The sequence below is a fragment of the Equus asinus genome, chromosome 27 (assembly GCF_041296235.1).
Source record: "Equus asinus isolate D_3611 breed Donkey chromosome 27, EquAss-T2T_v2, whole genome shotgun sequence".
In the NCBI taxonomy this organism is placed as follows: domain Eukaryota; kingdom Metazoa; phylum Chordata; class Mammalia; order Perissodactyla; family Equidae; genus Equus; species Equus asinus.
Window position 1 is genome coordinate 20,849,857 of NC_091816.1, and position 16,435 is coordinate 20,866,291.

Sequence of the window (16,435 nt, forward strand, 5' to 3'; positions counted from 1 at the left end):
AAATAAACGCTGTCTGCATTAGCAGTCATTCTCCAGTGTCTCCTCCTCTCAGTCCTTAGTAACACTAATCTTTCTATCTCTGTGGGATTTGCCTGTTCTGGACATTTCCTATAAATAGAATCATACAATGTGACCTTTGTCTTCTTTCACTTAGAATATTGTTTCCAAGGTTCATCCATGTTGTAGCATGAATTAGTATTTCACTTTTTTTGGACAAATAATAGTCCATTGCATACATATACAGTGCCCTGGGCCTGGAACATTCCCCTTTATGGAAGCTGGGTGCTTCCCAGATTCTTTTTCCTTAGTAGGAAACATTTCCCCCGTTCAGGGTTGGCAGTGAACTTCCTTGCATTGCTTAACTCTGTGCTCCTGTGGCACCTGGTCAGCCCACCACAAGACAGGAATGAGTTTTTGCCCACGTAGGAGAGTGGTGCATGCGGCCTGACTCCCTGTGTCAGCTGTCAGAAGGGACCCATGGCCATGGGAGATTGGAACACACTACAGATGCTGATCTTGCTGTGTCTCTTTACCTTTCTGTGAGTAAAGCATTGTTCTAACCAGTGCCTTGTGTGTTGAGTCCTCCTTGGTCACTCTGAACCTGTAGAAGATGCAGGAGCCAGGTCTGTGGGCTCCTACTTCTGGTAACCGGCAGTGCTATGATCTTTGCCATCTTCCACGCAGTAGGAGGCCTCCCTTGGGACTGGTAGCTCAACTTTCTGTTCCACAGTTTGCATATATGTACATGCAGATAGCAAAGAAAATACATGTAATATTCTCTATATTTAATATTTCCATTACATGGCATATTAGTAATGTTAGCCAGCTATAAAATGTTGAAAGTACATTGGCATTCAGCTAGAAGCAATAGCTGAGATTTTCATTAAAATCTCAGCATTCAACATTGGTCGGGGATGGTGAGGTGATTAGTAATAGTATCTGAAGTTCTTCCTATTGTGGGTTATCAGTCAAGATTTCTCCCAGTCATTAGGGCCCTGAAATCAGAACTGTTTATGCTGTGCTCACTGGCCTGTAAAATGAGCAGTTGGTTACCTGTCTGAGTTCAGTGATCCAAAGCATAAATAACATCAAGGCTGAAACCATGACTGTAATACAGGTGGTCTTGTCAGAAAGGGCCTAAGTTGGTCATGCATTGAAATGAATCCACCTTGCTTCAATCAGGCGGAGTTGAGACACTGATATAAGAATATGGCCCAGGTATGTCTCAAAGGCTGGAACTGTCCTCATTCCAATTTTCATTCCTTAAGGATATCCATGTAATGCCTTTAAATTCAGTTAAAAAGAAAATAAAAAGATCTCAATAGTTTTCTTCTTGGTCTTGTTCTTGTCTCAGAAAAGACCTTAACAAATGGAATTATGTTCAGTGCACGTTGGGAGTTTGTCCAATTGGATCAAGCGTGATCTGATTTTGGGCCCTGAGTGAGCTAAGGCTTATAAGAGGAAGACATTGCCGAGACTCAATCTTTCACAATGGTCTCCAGCTTTGTGCTTTGTCAGACAGACTGGAGGGGCTGAGAGTCCTTTGTCACCCTTCGTAACGTCAGCAGCTCCAAAGTTGCATCAGAAATACATACTTCCATTGTGATCTAAGCTCAGGAATTCAAGTTTGAGATCCAACTACTGACATAAACCTGCATAGCATTTCAATCAAGGTGAAATGTTTGGCATTTTAAGAGTTTAAAAGACATTTCCACCATTATGTACACAACCCTAAAATGGTCTTGTTTCAACTTTCTTTTTTCCAAATCTACTATTGAAATAAATGGCATTGTGTGTGTGTGTACAATTTTAACCTTGTGATATTACAGCTTTTGTTTCTCTCAATAGTTTCAAAAGAGAAGTAAGTTTTTGAAATATGTATTGACAAAAACTCTTTTAGCATAGTCCTGCATCCTTATAAAGTCAAATGTACTATTTTGGGGAGCATAGTTAGTTCCAGTGGTGGAAAATAAGACGCAAAGATAAGACATCTCAGAGACTGAATTGCCTTCAAAAAAGAACTTTAACTTTCTTAAATCATGGCTTGAGGTGCTTTATTTCACTGATAAAGCTAATTTCTGAAAACATCTTTTAAAAAAATAATTTGACTATATTCTAGCATAAGAATATAAATCTAAAGGATTAAGCCATCACTCAGTCAACAGAATTTAAATAAATGATACATTTAGCATATTTCTCATTCCTAAAGGAGTGCTTTCTTTTTCTCTTTGTTTTTATTTCTTTTACATTAGCACTATAATACTTGCTTATAGACTCTATTATCTGGAAGATCAATAAGTAATTTTTCCTAGCTACTTAAATTGTGTTAATAGCTTTAATTCTGTACATGAATTATCAATTTTCAAATAACTATAATATTACAATAAAGAATATTTACTAATGATAATATTCTGATTATAATTGAATCTTTGGTTTTCCTGAAGCCTTCCATAGAGTTAGTGAATTTAATATTTCTAGGACATCAAGCCAAAGAAGTAAGGACTGAGAAGTAGTCAACCTAAAAAGAGGTATAGATTATGGACAATTATTCTGGAAATATCTTAATTTCCAAGGTATGATCAAGACCAGGAAATGTCCTTATTTTTTCTTTCTTACAGAAAGTCTAATCTAATGGGGCCAGAGGAGTCTGACCCCACAGAGACATGTTTGCCCTAAGCATCCCAGATAGTGGGATGATCCAGCCAGTCTACTTAGTCTGTACCATTGGCCTTCCATCAAATTGAGATTGATTTCTGTCATGGTCAGATAAGAGCTGCTTTAGGCCAAGAAGGTGAAATTTAACATTTCAACCCACCTCTGCCTGTGTCTGAAAAGAAGCAATGGATTGGACTAGAATTAGGGCTGGGGACTTTGGGCAGTGAGAACTTTTGGAAAAGCATAAAGATTTATATCAAATTCATCCTATACTATCCTATCAAATGTGAAATTCACCATTGTTTGTTTCTTTCTTTTAGGCTTATAAACAAATCAGTCATTCTTCAGTCTTGAACTATTGACTGTGCATTTAAACAGAAAAGGAGTTTTAATAACCTTTTCCTTCTTCCCTTATCAGTTAACAGTGGAATGCAGATGTGTGAAAATGGGGAAAGGAAATAATGAGATAATGTCTACTGAGCATCTACTATGTGCTAGGCGCTAAGCTTTGTATCTTACATAAATTTTATTTAATCTTCGTAATGAAATTGGTATGATTATGCCCATTTTGTAGGTGATCAAGCTGATAATGCAAAAGTTGAAGTAGCCAATCCAAGATTAAATACAGGCATACCTCAGAGATCTTGCATGTTTGGTTCCAAACCACCACAATAAAGCAAATATTGCAATAAAGCAAGCCACAGGAATTTTTTGGTTTCCCAGTGCATATAAAAGTTATGTTTATACTATACTGTAGTCTATGAAGTGTGCAATAGCATTTTGTCTTTTAAAAAATGTGTATACCTTAATTAAAAAATACTTTGTTGCTAAAAAATGCTATCCATTATCTGAGCCTCCAGGGAGTTGTAATCTTTTTCTTTTTCTTTTTTAAAGTGTTTTTTGTTTTTGTTTTTTTCTTAAAGATTTTATTTTTTCCTTTTTCTCCCCAAAGCCCCTCTGGTACATAGTTGTATATTCTTCGTTGTGGGTCCTTCTAGTTGTGGCATGTGGGACGCTGCCTCAGCATGGTTTGATGAGCTGTGCCATGTCCACGCCCAGGATTCGAACCAACGAAACACTGGGCTGCCTGCAGCAGAGCGCACAAACTTAACCACTCGACCACGGGGCCAGCCACAAGTTGTAATCTTTTTGCTGATGAGGTCTTGTCTCAATGTTGATGGCTGGTGACTGATCAGGGTGGTGGTTGCCGAAGGTTGGAGTGGCTTGGCAATTTCTTAAGACAATAAAGTTTTCCACATCAATTGACTCTTTCTTTCACAAACAATTTCTCTGTAGCATGAGATGCTGTTTGATAGCATTTTATCCGCAGCAGAACTTCTTTCAAATTTGGAGTCAACCTTCTCCAACCCTGCCGCTGCTCCATCAACTAAGTTTATGTCATATTCTAAATCCTTTGATGTCATTTCAACAGCCTTCACAACATCTTCACCAGGGGTAGATTCCATCTCCAGAAAGCACTTTCTTTGCTCCTCCATAAGAAGCAAGTTCTCATCTGTTGAAGTTGCATCATGAGGTTGCAGCAGTTCAGTCACATCTTCAGGCTTTGCTTCTGACCCTAATTCTCTTCTTATTTCCACCACATCTGCTGTTACATCCTCCACTGAAGTCTTGAACCCCTCAAAGTCATCCATGCGGGCTGGAATCAACTTCTTCCCAACTCCTGTTAGTGTTGGTATTTTGACTTCTTCCCAGGAATCACAAATGTTTTTAGAACGATGAATCCTTTCAGAAGATTTTCAATTTACTTTGGTCCAGATCTGTCAGAGGAATCACTTATCTATGGCAGCAATGGCCTTACAAAATGTATTTTTTAATAACAAGACTTGAAAGTTCAAATTACTTCTTGATCTATGGGCTGCAGAATGCATATTGTGTTAGCAGGCATGAAAACATCATTAATCTCAGTGTATATCTCCATCAGAGCACTTGGGTGACCAGGTGCATTGTTAATGAGCAATAATATCTTGAAAGAAATCTCTTTTCCTGAGCAGTAGGTCTCAACAGTGGGCTTAAAATATTCAGTAAACCATGTTGTAAGCAGATGTGCTGTCATCCAGGCTTTGTTGTTACATTTATAGAGCACAGGCAGAGTAGGTTTAGCATAATTCTTAAGGGCCCTAGAACTTTCAGAATGGTAAATGAGCATTGGCTTCAACTTAAAGTCACCAGCTGTATGAGCTCCTAGCAAGAGTCAGCCTGTCCTTTGAAGCCAGGCATTGACTTCTCTCTAGCTGTGGAAGTCGTAGATGGCATCTTCTTCCAATATAAGGCTGTTTCATCTTCATTGACAACCTGTTGTTTAGTGTAGCCACCTTCATCAATGATCTCAGCTAGATCTTCTGGAGAGCTTGCTGCAGCTTCTACATCAGCACTTGCTGCTTCTCCTTGCACTTTTTTGTTGCAGTGATGGCTTCTTTCCTTAAACCTCATGAACCAACCTCTGCTAGCTTCAAACTTTTCTTCTGCTTCCTCACCTCTCTCAGCCTCTCTCATCTTTATAGGATTGCAGAGAGTTGGGGCCTTGCTCTGGATTAGGCTTTGGCTTAAGGGAATGTTGCAGGCTGATTTGATCTTCTATCCAGATCACTAAAACTTTCTCCATATCAGCAATCAGCCTGTTTCGCTTGCTTATCACTCATGGGTTCAATGGAGTAGCACTATTAATTCCCCTTAAGAACTTTTCCTTTGCATTCACAACCTTGCTAATTGTTTGGCACAAGAGGCCTAGCTTTCAGCCTATCATGGCTTTTGACATGCCTTCCTCACTAGGCTTAATCATTTCTAGCTTTTGATTTAAAGTGAGAGAGGAGCGACTCTTCCTTTCATTTGAACACTTAGAGGTCATTGTAGGGTTATTAATTGGCCTAATTTCAATATTGTTGTGTCTCAGGGAGTAGGGAGGCCCAAGAAGAGGGAGAGAGACAGGAACAGGCAGTCAGTGCAGCAGGCAGAACACACACAACATTTATCAATTAAGTTCACCGCCTTATATAGGCACGGTTTGTGGCACCCCAAAGCAATTACAATAGTAACATCAAAGGTCACTGATCACAGATCCCCATAACAAATATAATAATAATGAAAAGGTTTGAAATATTGTGAGAATTACCAAAATATGACACTGAGACACACAGTGAACAAATACTGCTTGGAAAATGGCAGCTGTAGACTTGCTCAATGCAGGGTTGCCACAAACCCTCACTTTGTAGAAAACACAATATCTACAAAGTGAAATAAAGTGAAGCACAATAAAACGAGGTATGCTTGTAATCAATTACTGGTGAACTTGAGATTTAAAACTTGTCCTTTGTGCTCTGACTCTGTATCTTTTGAGATTTCTGTTCCCCTCTTAATAGGGCATTCTAAATAACAGAATAGAGAATTTATTCTAATTTATACTGTTTAGAATACTTAGCAGAATGAAAAAAACATAGTATATTAAGAGACTCCGTTCCTTCAAAGAATGTTTGTTAATTCAACGGTAGTGTGACATTATTCTCTCAATAGATCCTTTAAGTTAAGAAAACTTAAAAAAAAACGTGTGTGATGATGACAGGAAAAAATCTATAAACATTTATATAAGTATATATACACACACACACACACACACACACACACACACACACACACACACATACGTTCTTTTGAAATCTGTGACATTTCAATGCCTCTAGTATCAATGACTTGAAAACAACTTAGAGCTACTTCCAAAAATATTAGACAACAGTCATTTACCCTGGAAATAAAATAATAACTTTGCAACAGTGGCTTTCTATTTGTATGAGGCCATTTGGAAGCTGGAGAATGATTTTCCACACATGAAACGTTTTGCTCATTAATGAAGAACATTTGATTCATTGCACATCATGGATCTTTTGGCGTTTTGTGTTAGACAAATAAACTTAAGCTCAAGTTGATGGAAGGGAAGTTACGTGTGGAGATGCTACTTATGATCAAGTGTGACTGGTGCCATAAGGAACAATAATTTGTCAACCTCAGTAAGAATTAAGAACCCTGGTCTATTAATTCTGAAACATGACAGGACTTGTATTACAAGTTGCTTAGAAATATGGTTGATCAAATTGATGGGAAAATACGATTTAAACACCAACAGCTCCTTAGTAGCTTTCATTTTGTTGCTCTATAAACACCGTTTCGTCTTTGGAATTTTCCACCCTGCTTTTGAAAGGTATAGCGTACATTTTCCTATCTATATGTTGCTACATATTTATTAATTCAACAAATGTATATTGACCTCTTCCTTTGGGTCTGGGTTTACGCTGATGCAGCAAGGATTGCATATGCCATGATTGCTCTGGAAGTTTGATGTTCTCATTACTACAGTTTGCATTTCAAGGCAGATATATGGGTTGCCAAAGACATGTTTTCATTTCTAAAAATGGCAATCACTTCATTTGTGTGCTGTTATTGAACATATGCTCAAGGACATTTTGTTGCCAGATGATCTGAATTGCATTGCCCAGAAGGAATTGGTTTTCATGTTAGTATTTAATAACTTGTCTAATACCATCGCATTTCTATTATTGTTAAATTATATATTTGATGAATAATTTTACAAGTTCTGAATTTTTTGGCTTTCTTCTGCCTTTTCTAATATGTGAAAATTAATTTAAAGATGTTACTCTTTCAAATCTACAAAAATGCTTTGGTGTAGAAAAGTTTCCTACTCAACCCACTTTCTCTGTCCCACCAGCAGATTGGCTGGGCCAAGCCTATATTGGGTCAAGTCTGCTTGTAAGTGGAGATTCTATTTCTCTTTTATACCCTCTTGCATTTTAAAATCTGCTTTAGCTACATTAGTTCTTCTAACTCTGGCATTCTGTTCAAGTATAGTTCCAGGTTGTTCATACACAGTCTGGGCATGATACTCAAATTTGATTGTTTATTATGTATTACTAAAAACCAGAAGGTGTGTATGCTTCATTACTTTAGAAAAAATGGATTTAACACTAGTTCAGCAAAGCTTTATGATATTGCTATTTCAAATCATGTTGGTTCATTGATTAAATATAAGGCAATTTGACTTGTTTAACTATGTTTCTATGAGAGGGCTAGGTACTAATCTTCAATTTTAAATATTTCAGGATGCAATTATACCCTTTCAATTTGTACAGTGAAGATTGCACACTGATTTGAATTCTCAGTACACTAAACATAATTCCTACCTGCAATGACTTATTTTCAAGGCTTGAAGACTGCTTTCCATAATTTTAGGCAATAGGTTTACACTGCTTAGTCTCCGTAAAAATAGATAAAAAGCTCTCTTATTAATTTTATGTATCCAAGTGCAAGTGTGATTATATATTGTCCAAAGGAGCTCTAGATAATGGTAGCACAGGATGATTAAACCAGTGAATTTTGTAGGTTTATAGATGTAGTAGCCCAACTCTGCCCTCTACTTGTGAGTAAAATACAGTGCACAGAGCATAACCGAGCCTGGGTTCAAGTCCCTGCTTTTCACATATCAATTATCTGATATTGATCAAGCCACTGAGTCTGCATGATCATCTGTTTCCTAATTCCCTAAGGAGGAGTGATAATTCCTATAAAATCTCTGCATATAAAAAATGTGTCTATTCTGATAGTGTGTACAGTATCTTACTTATAGATTGGCACAAATTCTCTGCGTGCCTTGAGTGACCTTGAGTAACTGAGAAGCAAATTTTTACTCACGAGGGAAATCTGGAATAGGAAGTAAAGGGTAATTCTTTTCCCCTTTGCATGAAGAAGTTCCTATTTCTTCTGCCCTACTATGGGCAGAAAAGAGAAAACCAAGACCAACATTTTGAAACAATAGTGATAGAATAGTTCAGAACCTGGGGATTTCAGGATAAAATGTGAATTGAAGACATCAGTGTCTTAAAGAAATTAAGAAACTCTTGGCTATGACTGTCATCTCATGATTGTCCCCCTGTCCTCTTGATCTTTTCTCCTTCCAGGGACTCACTGAAGGTTAACAGTATCCATGAGCTATCCTCAATGCCTACATGGAGTCAGATGCCATTACTGGCCTTGATCATAGAACCTTGTTTCTGTCTTTTAAAAATATAATTTGTAATGCATCTTTTTATCATATTTTTCCAGAGCCACTGATTACCTTCTGTATAAACATGCTAATAAGTAGAATGTTTTGTTAGAAATTTAATTCATTCATAGTGTTTGTTGAGGCTAACTTTATGTTTACTGCACTGACACATACTTTATAATTTAAGAAATCTGGATTTACTCTATTTAAATTTGAGAATATGAATATCTTTGAGCTCCATGAGTGATGCTGAGAAAGGAAAGGGCATGGTGTGTATCATGGGCAGAGTATGCATCATGAAGACTAATTCTGATCAATTTAAAACAGACAATCATGGAAAGCTTCATGGAAATGAACGCATGGACAGGCCACCCTGTTATCAGAACAATTCTTGGTGAAATAGTTGCTATTGTCTGAGAGACAATGGATGCCTCAGCATTTCTTTCCACTCAGTTTTTACCAAAAGTGTTCTTTGATTCTAGGCCAAACTTCTTCCCAGATCAAAAGGATCCTAAAAGCAGGAAAGTGGCATTAAATACCCAGGTTAAGACCAAAGAATGTTGGCATTAACAAAGTGTGAATTGGTGTGGATAAATTCCTGGCATTTATGCTCAATTCCAAATGTAACTTAATCACTCTTATCTGGAAATAGGACTTGAAAGCATAAGAAAGAGGAATCTGGCCAGAGCCACTTTTTGGCGTGGGTATGTCAGAAATACCATAAGCACAGGGCTTTTCACAAGATGGTATTTCATTGTTTGGACATCTGGCCGGTTTGCTGAAAACATGCACTTGTGGGAAATATGTGAGAACATCTCTTTTTGATAAATAAGGAATACTTCAGTTAAGACTTAACATTGGATTCTTACTTTGTTTGTGTATGCTATTTTCTTTCAGCAATAACAGCATTTCACTTTTTCTTTGCTTATGTTAGGGAAGAAAGAAGCTCATGTTTATTGTACAATCATAGTTGTTTCTACAGTTTAGTAAGCTGCTCTTAGAAAACAAACTAGGAAGCCACATACATTATTTCTACGTGTTTCCAACTGTGTGGAAAATTAGTATTTTGAAACTTCAGTGTATTGCATATAAATAAACATGCTCCATTCATCTCACAGGTAACACTGATGTCTCTCTGGATAAATGATTTGATCAGGCCATTAAGCCACAGAGAAAAGATTTGCCTCTGAAAGATTGTTCTGTTAGAAGCTGCTATTTCTCTTTACTAAGGTCCTGTTTTAACAAAATATTTCTAATTTAAATTCTGGAACACTCTCATTTTTCTTAAGTATTGAATTGTTTCTCTAATCCAATTTGTGTCCATAGGTGGCAGCGATCCTTTACCGTTGAAGTGATGTGGATTTAAATGTACTGGGTTGTAAATAGAAGGTAAACTTATAAAATGAAAACAAACCTCAGGACTCTATTTTCAGGGAGCTTCTTCTAGTTTTATGAAAGCATGAGCTTATGTTGTTCAAAATGCTGTTATGAATAAGGGTAAACCTCAGCCATCAGCTTGACGAGTAATGTAGTCCACCCTTCTTTCTCCTCTTGGGCCATGGGAGACTTCTGATGGGGGATCATCATTTCTTCTGAGCATCAAAAGCAAATAACTGACCCACAGAGCAATGTGTTTCCCACACCGCTGCTCCAGGAGGTCATAAGTGACTAAACATGAGTGTAGAGTAAAAACGGTTTTGTTTTTCTTCATGTTGATATGTAGACAATATTAGAGAAAGGCAGGATAATTCTGTCTTTTGTAAAAATCCACATTTTCATGAACACCATAGTGATCCTACAGGCACCTTGAGTGGGACTTCCTGTAACACTGATGTTGATGCTCCATTTATTTCTGTTTTCATGGAAACCCAGGTTTAATCTTCACCATAATAGAAGCCATTGATTAGAGAGGTTTATTTAGCATTTAACTTTCCAAAACACTTTCTTCACTGTTTCGGAGGCCAAAATACAAAGATTTGTGGAATAGCGTCTCTCTAAACTAATTAACAAACTGGAGCTCATGACCATGGGCTAGATTAACTAGGAGTAATAGTAACTGACCACATTTGGTGTGTGCTTACAATGCATCAGCCACTATTCTAAGGTCTTTAGATGATTTGACTCATTTAAATCCATATAACAACTCTACTATTTGCCATCAATTCTATGATGCACACTTTTTCATATTTTAACAGTTCTAAAATCAGGATATGTCTTAAAATGGATGATTTTCTACAATTGCTATCCATGAGTCAGCAGTGGGGATGGTCATTATTATTACCTGCCCACGTGAAAACAACAAAATGACCAACCTTAAAACATGCGGGATAGATGTCAGAAGAGTTTGAATCTGAATATGAAAAGACTTAAGAATATCTAAACCAACTTATGTTGCTTATATTTCCTTTTTATATATGCTCAATAGTGCATATAAAAAATGATTAAACATGTTAATCAAGACATGTTATGTCAAGAGCAGACATAAAAACATTAAAAACATGATTAAAAACATCTATGTATAATTAATTCTAAAAGAGTTTTTTCAGTAAGCACACAAAATAGAAATTCATAGCATTAAGAGAGCTTCGTGTCATACTTTAATTGGCTATGGTTTTCTTTCCTAGTGGCATTTAAAATTGTCTTACTACTGAAATCTTTTTAGATTTGATAACAACAGTATATTATCCCTATTTTCTATAGATCAGAAAGTTGTGACACAGTAAGTAGAACTAGCATTTAGATTCAGCCTGTGTCTCCAACGTGACACCTTATCCTGTACTGTTTCTCTGATGAAGTGATCATTAAGAAGTTATAACATTTTTTATTATACCACTTATAATGAAGTTGCTACAAGACATTTTCAAAATTCTATTCTTCCCTTGTATGGGTGCCTGCCTCAGATCATGAAACTATGCACTTCTGCTCACCTAAAGAGAAAACAGAAAGTTCCATCCTTTTCTCCACACTTCTGTGGTTCCTTTCTTCTTCAAGCTCACTGAAGCAAGTGTAGCCAGAGAATCCCAGTCAGGACAGAAGTTGAAGGGAGCCCATTTTTGCTGCTGGACCAAGTTGCACTCTTGTCCAGGATATGTATTTCTAAAGCAGGCACTGTATTTTAGTCCCCACCCCCCGCCCCGCCCCGGCTCCTGTGCAGAAACACCACATATGGTTGCATAGGTTGTGTCTATTCTTAACTGGTTCTGCTCCTCTGTCTATCTTTGATCAGTTCAGAATCTACAGGAGAATGTGGCTGAAGGATTAATTCCTTCCAATCTCCTAACATATTTGCCTTTCTAAATCTATGACAGAGAAACAAAAATATTTCATTTTATATTCATTAAAGAATGTGTAAAGAGAAAGTAAAACGTCTTTCATTTTATATTACTCCTATGAAATATGACTTACAGAAAATGTGTTAAAATGAAAACTGTGCTTTGGGATCTTTATATCACGTATATGTCAAATAATAGAAATCAAGTCAGTTTTTTAATCTTCAGAAGCAGACATAAAACCAAGTTATTATCTATCCAGTATTTTTCTTTTCAATGCAATATGAGGATGTGATTTCACACAGGTATATGGTCTGAAAAAAGAAGCGTAGAAGCTGCATATTTTGTACCTATCAAATAGATAGCATTAGACTAATCTGAACTCCAATAATTTTCTTTTTTCTGGGATAGCATTTCTCCAAAATTTTAGAAACGGAAGCCTATAATCAGTGATCTTTAGTTTTGAGTGTCATCTCTCTCTTTTATCTTTCACAAATGATTTGGGAACTGTGATATTCCACCTTTCATTAAAAAAACAGCAACACTTTATTTTACCCTAGAGCTATGGGGTAACTAGTTTTGTAGAAATAGGGTTGAAGTGAAAGGAAAGGTTACATATACATGGAAACACCAAATTGATGACATACATCAAAGCAACCGTAAGTTGGCAAGTGGGGCCTCTGTATCCATAGTTGACAGGACTGTGGTTTTATAGCAAGTGCTTTTTCACATGACTTTCCATTATTCTCAGGTATGGCTCATAATTTATTGTTGGAGAAAAATCGTTTTTTCTTATTATGAATTCTGTATCTGCCATTTATTAAATTCCATTTATTAATGACAGATTCATAATTCATAGTATTTTTCTTCCATTATTTTATGTTTTTAGTTTTTTCTTCTTACTCACTACTCTTTTGATTGAGATAACATTGGTTTATAACATTACATGACTTTCAGGTGTTCACCATTATATTTCGATTTCTGTATAGACTACATCGTGTTCATCATCCAGAGTCTAATTGTCAACCATTATTTTAAAAATAAACTTCAGGAGAAAATAATGCCAACGTAGCATTTCTTCATTTTTGTTTTGTTTTATTCTCAGAAATCATTTAAAGTACATTTATAAAAATTAATATTAAAAAGAATAATAACTGGGAAATATTACTATAAAAAATAACTTCATGGGTAAGTAAGTGGAAGAGTTCTATGAAACAATCTATACATTAGATGAAATCTATAAAGCATTAAATACAAATGAATTATTAACAGTAAAGTCAAGGCCTTTCTCAAAGGGCCACAAAGATAGGAACATTTGATGAAAATTAAAGGGGAGAGTTGTTTGATCAACATTCATATTTATGGGAGGAAAATAGCTTCCTCAATTGCTATTTGTACAAATATGCCTGTCTTTAATATTACACAAATTTTATAATTTAACTGAAATGGCGTGTAAGGAAAACTTGGGAACTCTTCCCTCCTAAAAGAGTCCTACCTTATTCAATGAAGACACAAAGCAAGTTTATGACAAAAGGAGGCAATTTTTCAGTAGTGCAAAACCATGTGGTTTTTTAAAAAGAAAACTGACATGATCAAGTGCATCTTTAATTGTTAGTCTATCATACAGACAACGCAGTTTGGGAATTAACCAGTGTTCCACCTTCAACAGCCCTTTCTTTTATTGAGAACTGTGATGGAGGATCAGAACTCCTAAATCACGCATTTACATTGCAGCTTTGTGACTTTTTAATTTGAGATGGAAATTGTATATTGGTCATCATGTGGTTTGTGAAATATTAGGCTTAGATGGTGAGATTGAACGTTTGGTGTCTGCTACTCTGTAGGGACTTTAAATATCTCTTTGCATTTCCGTGCAATAACATTTTCTGTCATTTTCAGCCTGTACATCCATCTCTGTTTTCTAGGTCTTATCCCCACTTTCTAATAAATGTGGATCCAAATTTGATATGTTGATGTGTTTGCACTCTAGCAAAAGCTCCATTATCTTACTAGAGATGAATTTGCACATTGGATGAAGAATTTTCATTTTTACCAAATAATGGGGGGAATGTGTGTGGGTGGTATATGCTACTTCGCTGATAAAAAACAAATGGACATTAATTATTTACTGGCCCAAGGACCAGAATTTCCTCACTCATTATTTAGTACTTTGTGTTGTGCTTCCAAGAAGATCTGGAGAATTGAGTGGCTCTGACTGAGCTAAAAGTATCATATAGGAATATTGACACTCAACACTTTAACAATACCATACATTAACTCCTGCCATTCCTGAGTCTTCCTGGAAGATTGTGAAGATCTGATACTCTTTCCAGGAGTTTCACCCATCCTGGGAAATCTATCTTAGGAGAATGTGCTCTGAGCAAGGTACTTAATTGCATTAGCCTTAAGAGAAAGCACTTTAGACAGACAAAGCCATTTTAATACTCAGTTTGAGAGTAAATAAGATTCAAGTAAATATGAACCAAATGCTTCTGTCAACAATCGTAATACTGCTTTGAATATTTTATAATTTGTTACTCTCAGATGTTAAGATCAGGGCTTACTTGCACATGATTTATGGTCAACGAACTACAAAGATTTCATTTGAGTAAGTAAACATGTCTTTTTATTATGTCTCAATTTCTAACTCTCTTCTGTTAATAACTGATAACAGATATCATGTATTTTGGCTCACACTCATTGCTATTATGGATGCATTCTTTGGGAGTGTAAAATCAGATAATGCCAAAAGCAGTTTGAATTTTCTCATACAGTCCCTATTTCACATAAACTGCCTTTAATTGTCATTTTATTCAGAATTGGTCCCTTTGGGAATAGTTGCAAAAAGTCAATGGAATTGCTTCAGATATATCTTGGATCTGGAAGTTTCTTTGAGCTTGGCATGACTAAGCCTCCCCCATTTGTCTTCACAACATATTATTTTTCTCCAAGAGGCTGATGGTGAAGTTTTCCAAGAATACACAATATATAATTTTTGAGAAAAAACCTCAATGTATAATATTTGTCATCAGCTACAGAATTCGATCATTGAAAGCTATATTCAAAATATAATATATTTTATGATCTGGTGAACTGATATATCTGTTCATTACTAAGGAGAGTTCCTAGATTCTCAGAAACTAAGTTTCAACATGTACAATTTTTCCCTGGAAATCCTTTACAGACTCAAAACTGAAGGCTCTCCGTTGGAGAAGAGCCTAATATGTGGATCACGTGAACCATCATATGGAGATTTTCATGAAGGCAATAAAAAATTTGAAGTTTCCCCCTTTGAATTCCAGAAACCATTGTGATTTACCTACTGACAGAGTATGTCACCACACCTGACTTCTTTAATTATTAGCGAAGATAACTCACACATTTAGGATCCTTACTGAGGTTCCCTTTGCTTTTCTGTGGACTCTGCTTTTGAGTCATTAGATAATATTTCCTTACCATTGAATAGGCATAGATATGCTTTTCATTGGAACTGAAATATATTGATTTCTCCTGAAAATGTCCTGTTTATTATTAGCCACAATTTGTAGATAGTGTTTTCCTCTCCACCACCAATAGGGTACAGAGTTGGAATAGAAGCAGCATCAATGTTATGGTTTAAAAGAAAAAAGTTGAGTATGATTTTCCATTTGTTCATTTAGAAGTATTTTTGGGAAAACCATTGCACCAGTCTATATTTGACACTATTTCTGGGGTAAAATTCTACTGTGCACGACAGAAGAGAAGGAAAAATCAGTAGAGGTATATATATATATATATATACTCATATCTCATATCATATATATGAGATATATATATTCTCATATATCAGATTTGACTACAAAATATTTAAGTTTTATAGGCACTGACTGAGATAATTTTTTCTCACCTTAGGACTGTTACTTCTTTTAAATCTTTGTTTCTGTATAAGTCACATCCATGACTGGGCCTCTACCTGAGTTCTAAGTTTTCAATGACCTTTCTTTTATTTCCCCATGATGTGCTTATTTTTTTTTTTACAGGATCGAAGTTTTAAAATAACGTTTCTCTTCAACACCCTCAGTGACTCCTCAGGGCCTTTAGACTCAATTCTCTGGGCCCTCCTGAGGTGTTTCAGGTCTTCACAAGAAGCCTGAGATTTTTGATGACTTTCTCCCTATGCATCGCATACTTGGACCGTTCCTCACCCTTCTGTAGACCTGCGCAGGGAGGAGTCTGTTACGTCAGCAGCAGCATGGACTTGTGATAATGTCACCTGCATTGTAATGAGTCTTAGACTTTCTCAAAACCTTCCTCTTCTTTTCATAGTTATGCATATTTAAATATGATCAACTCAAATGTAATCTCTTCCTGAGGATTTCCTGATCTCCCCATTTGAAAATGATTTCTCCTTCGCAATTTCATGTGGTTCCTGATTTCTGGCACTTCATTCCTTCATTTGTTCATT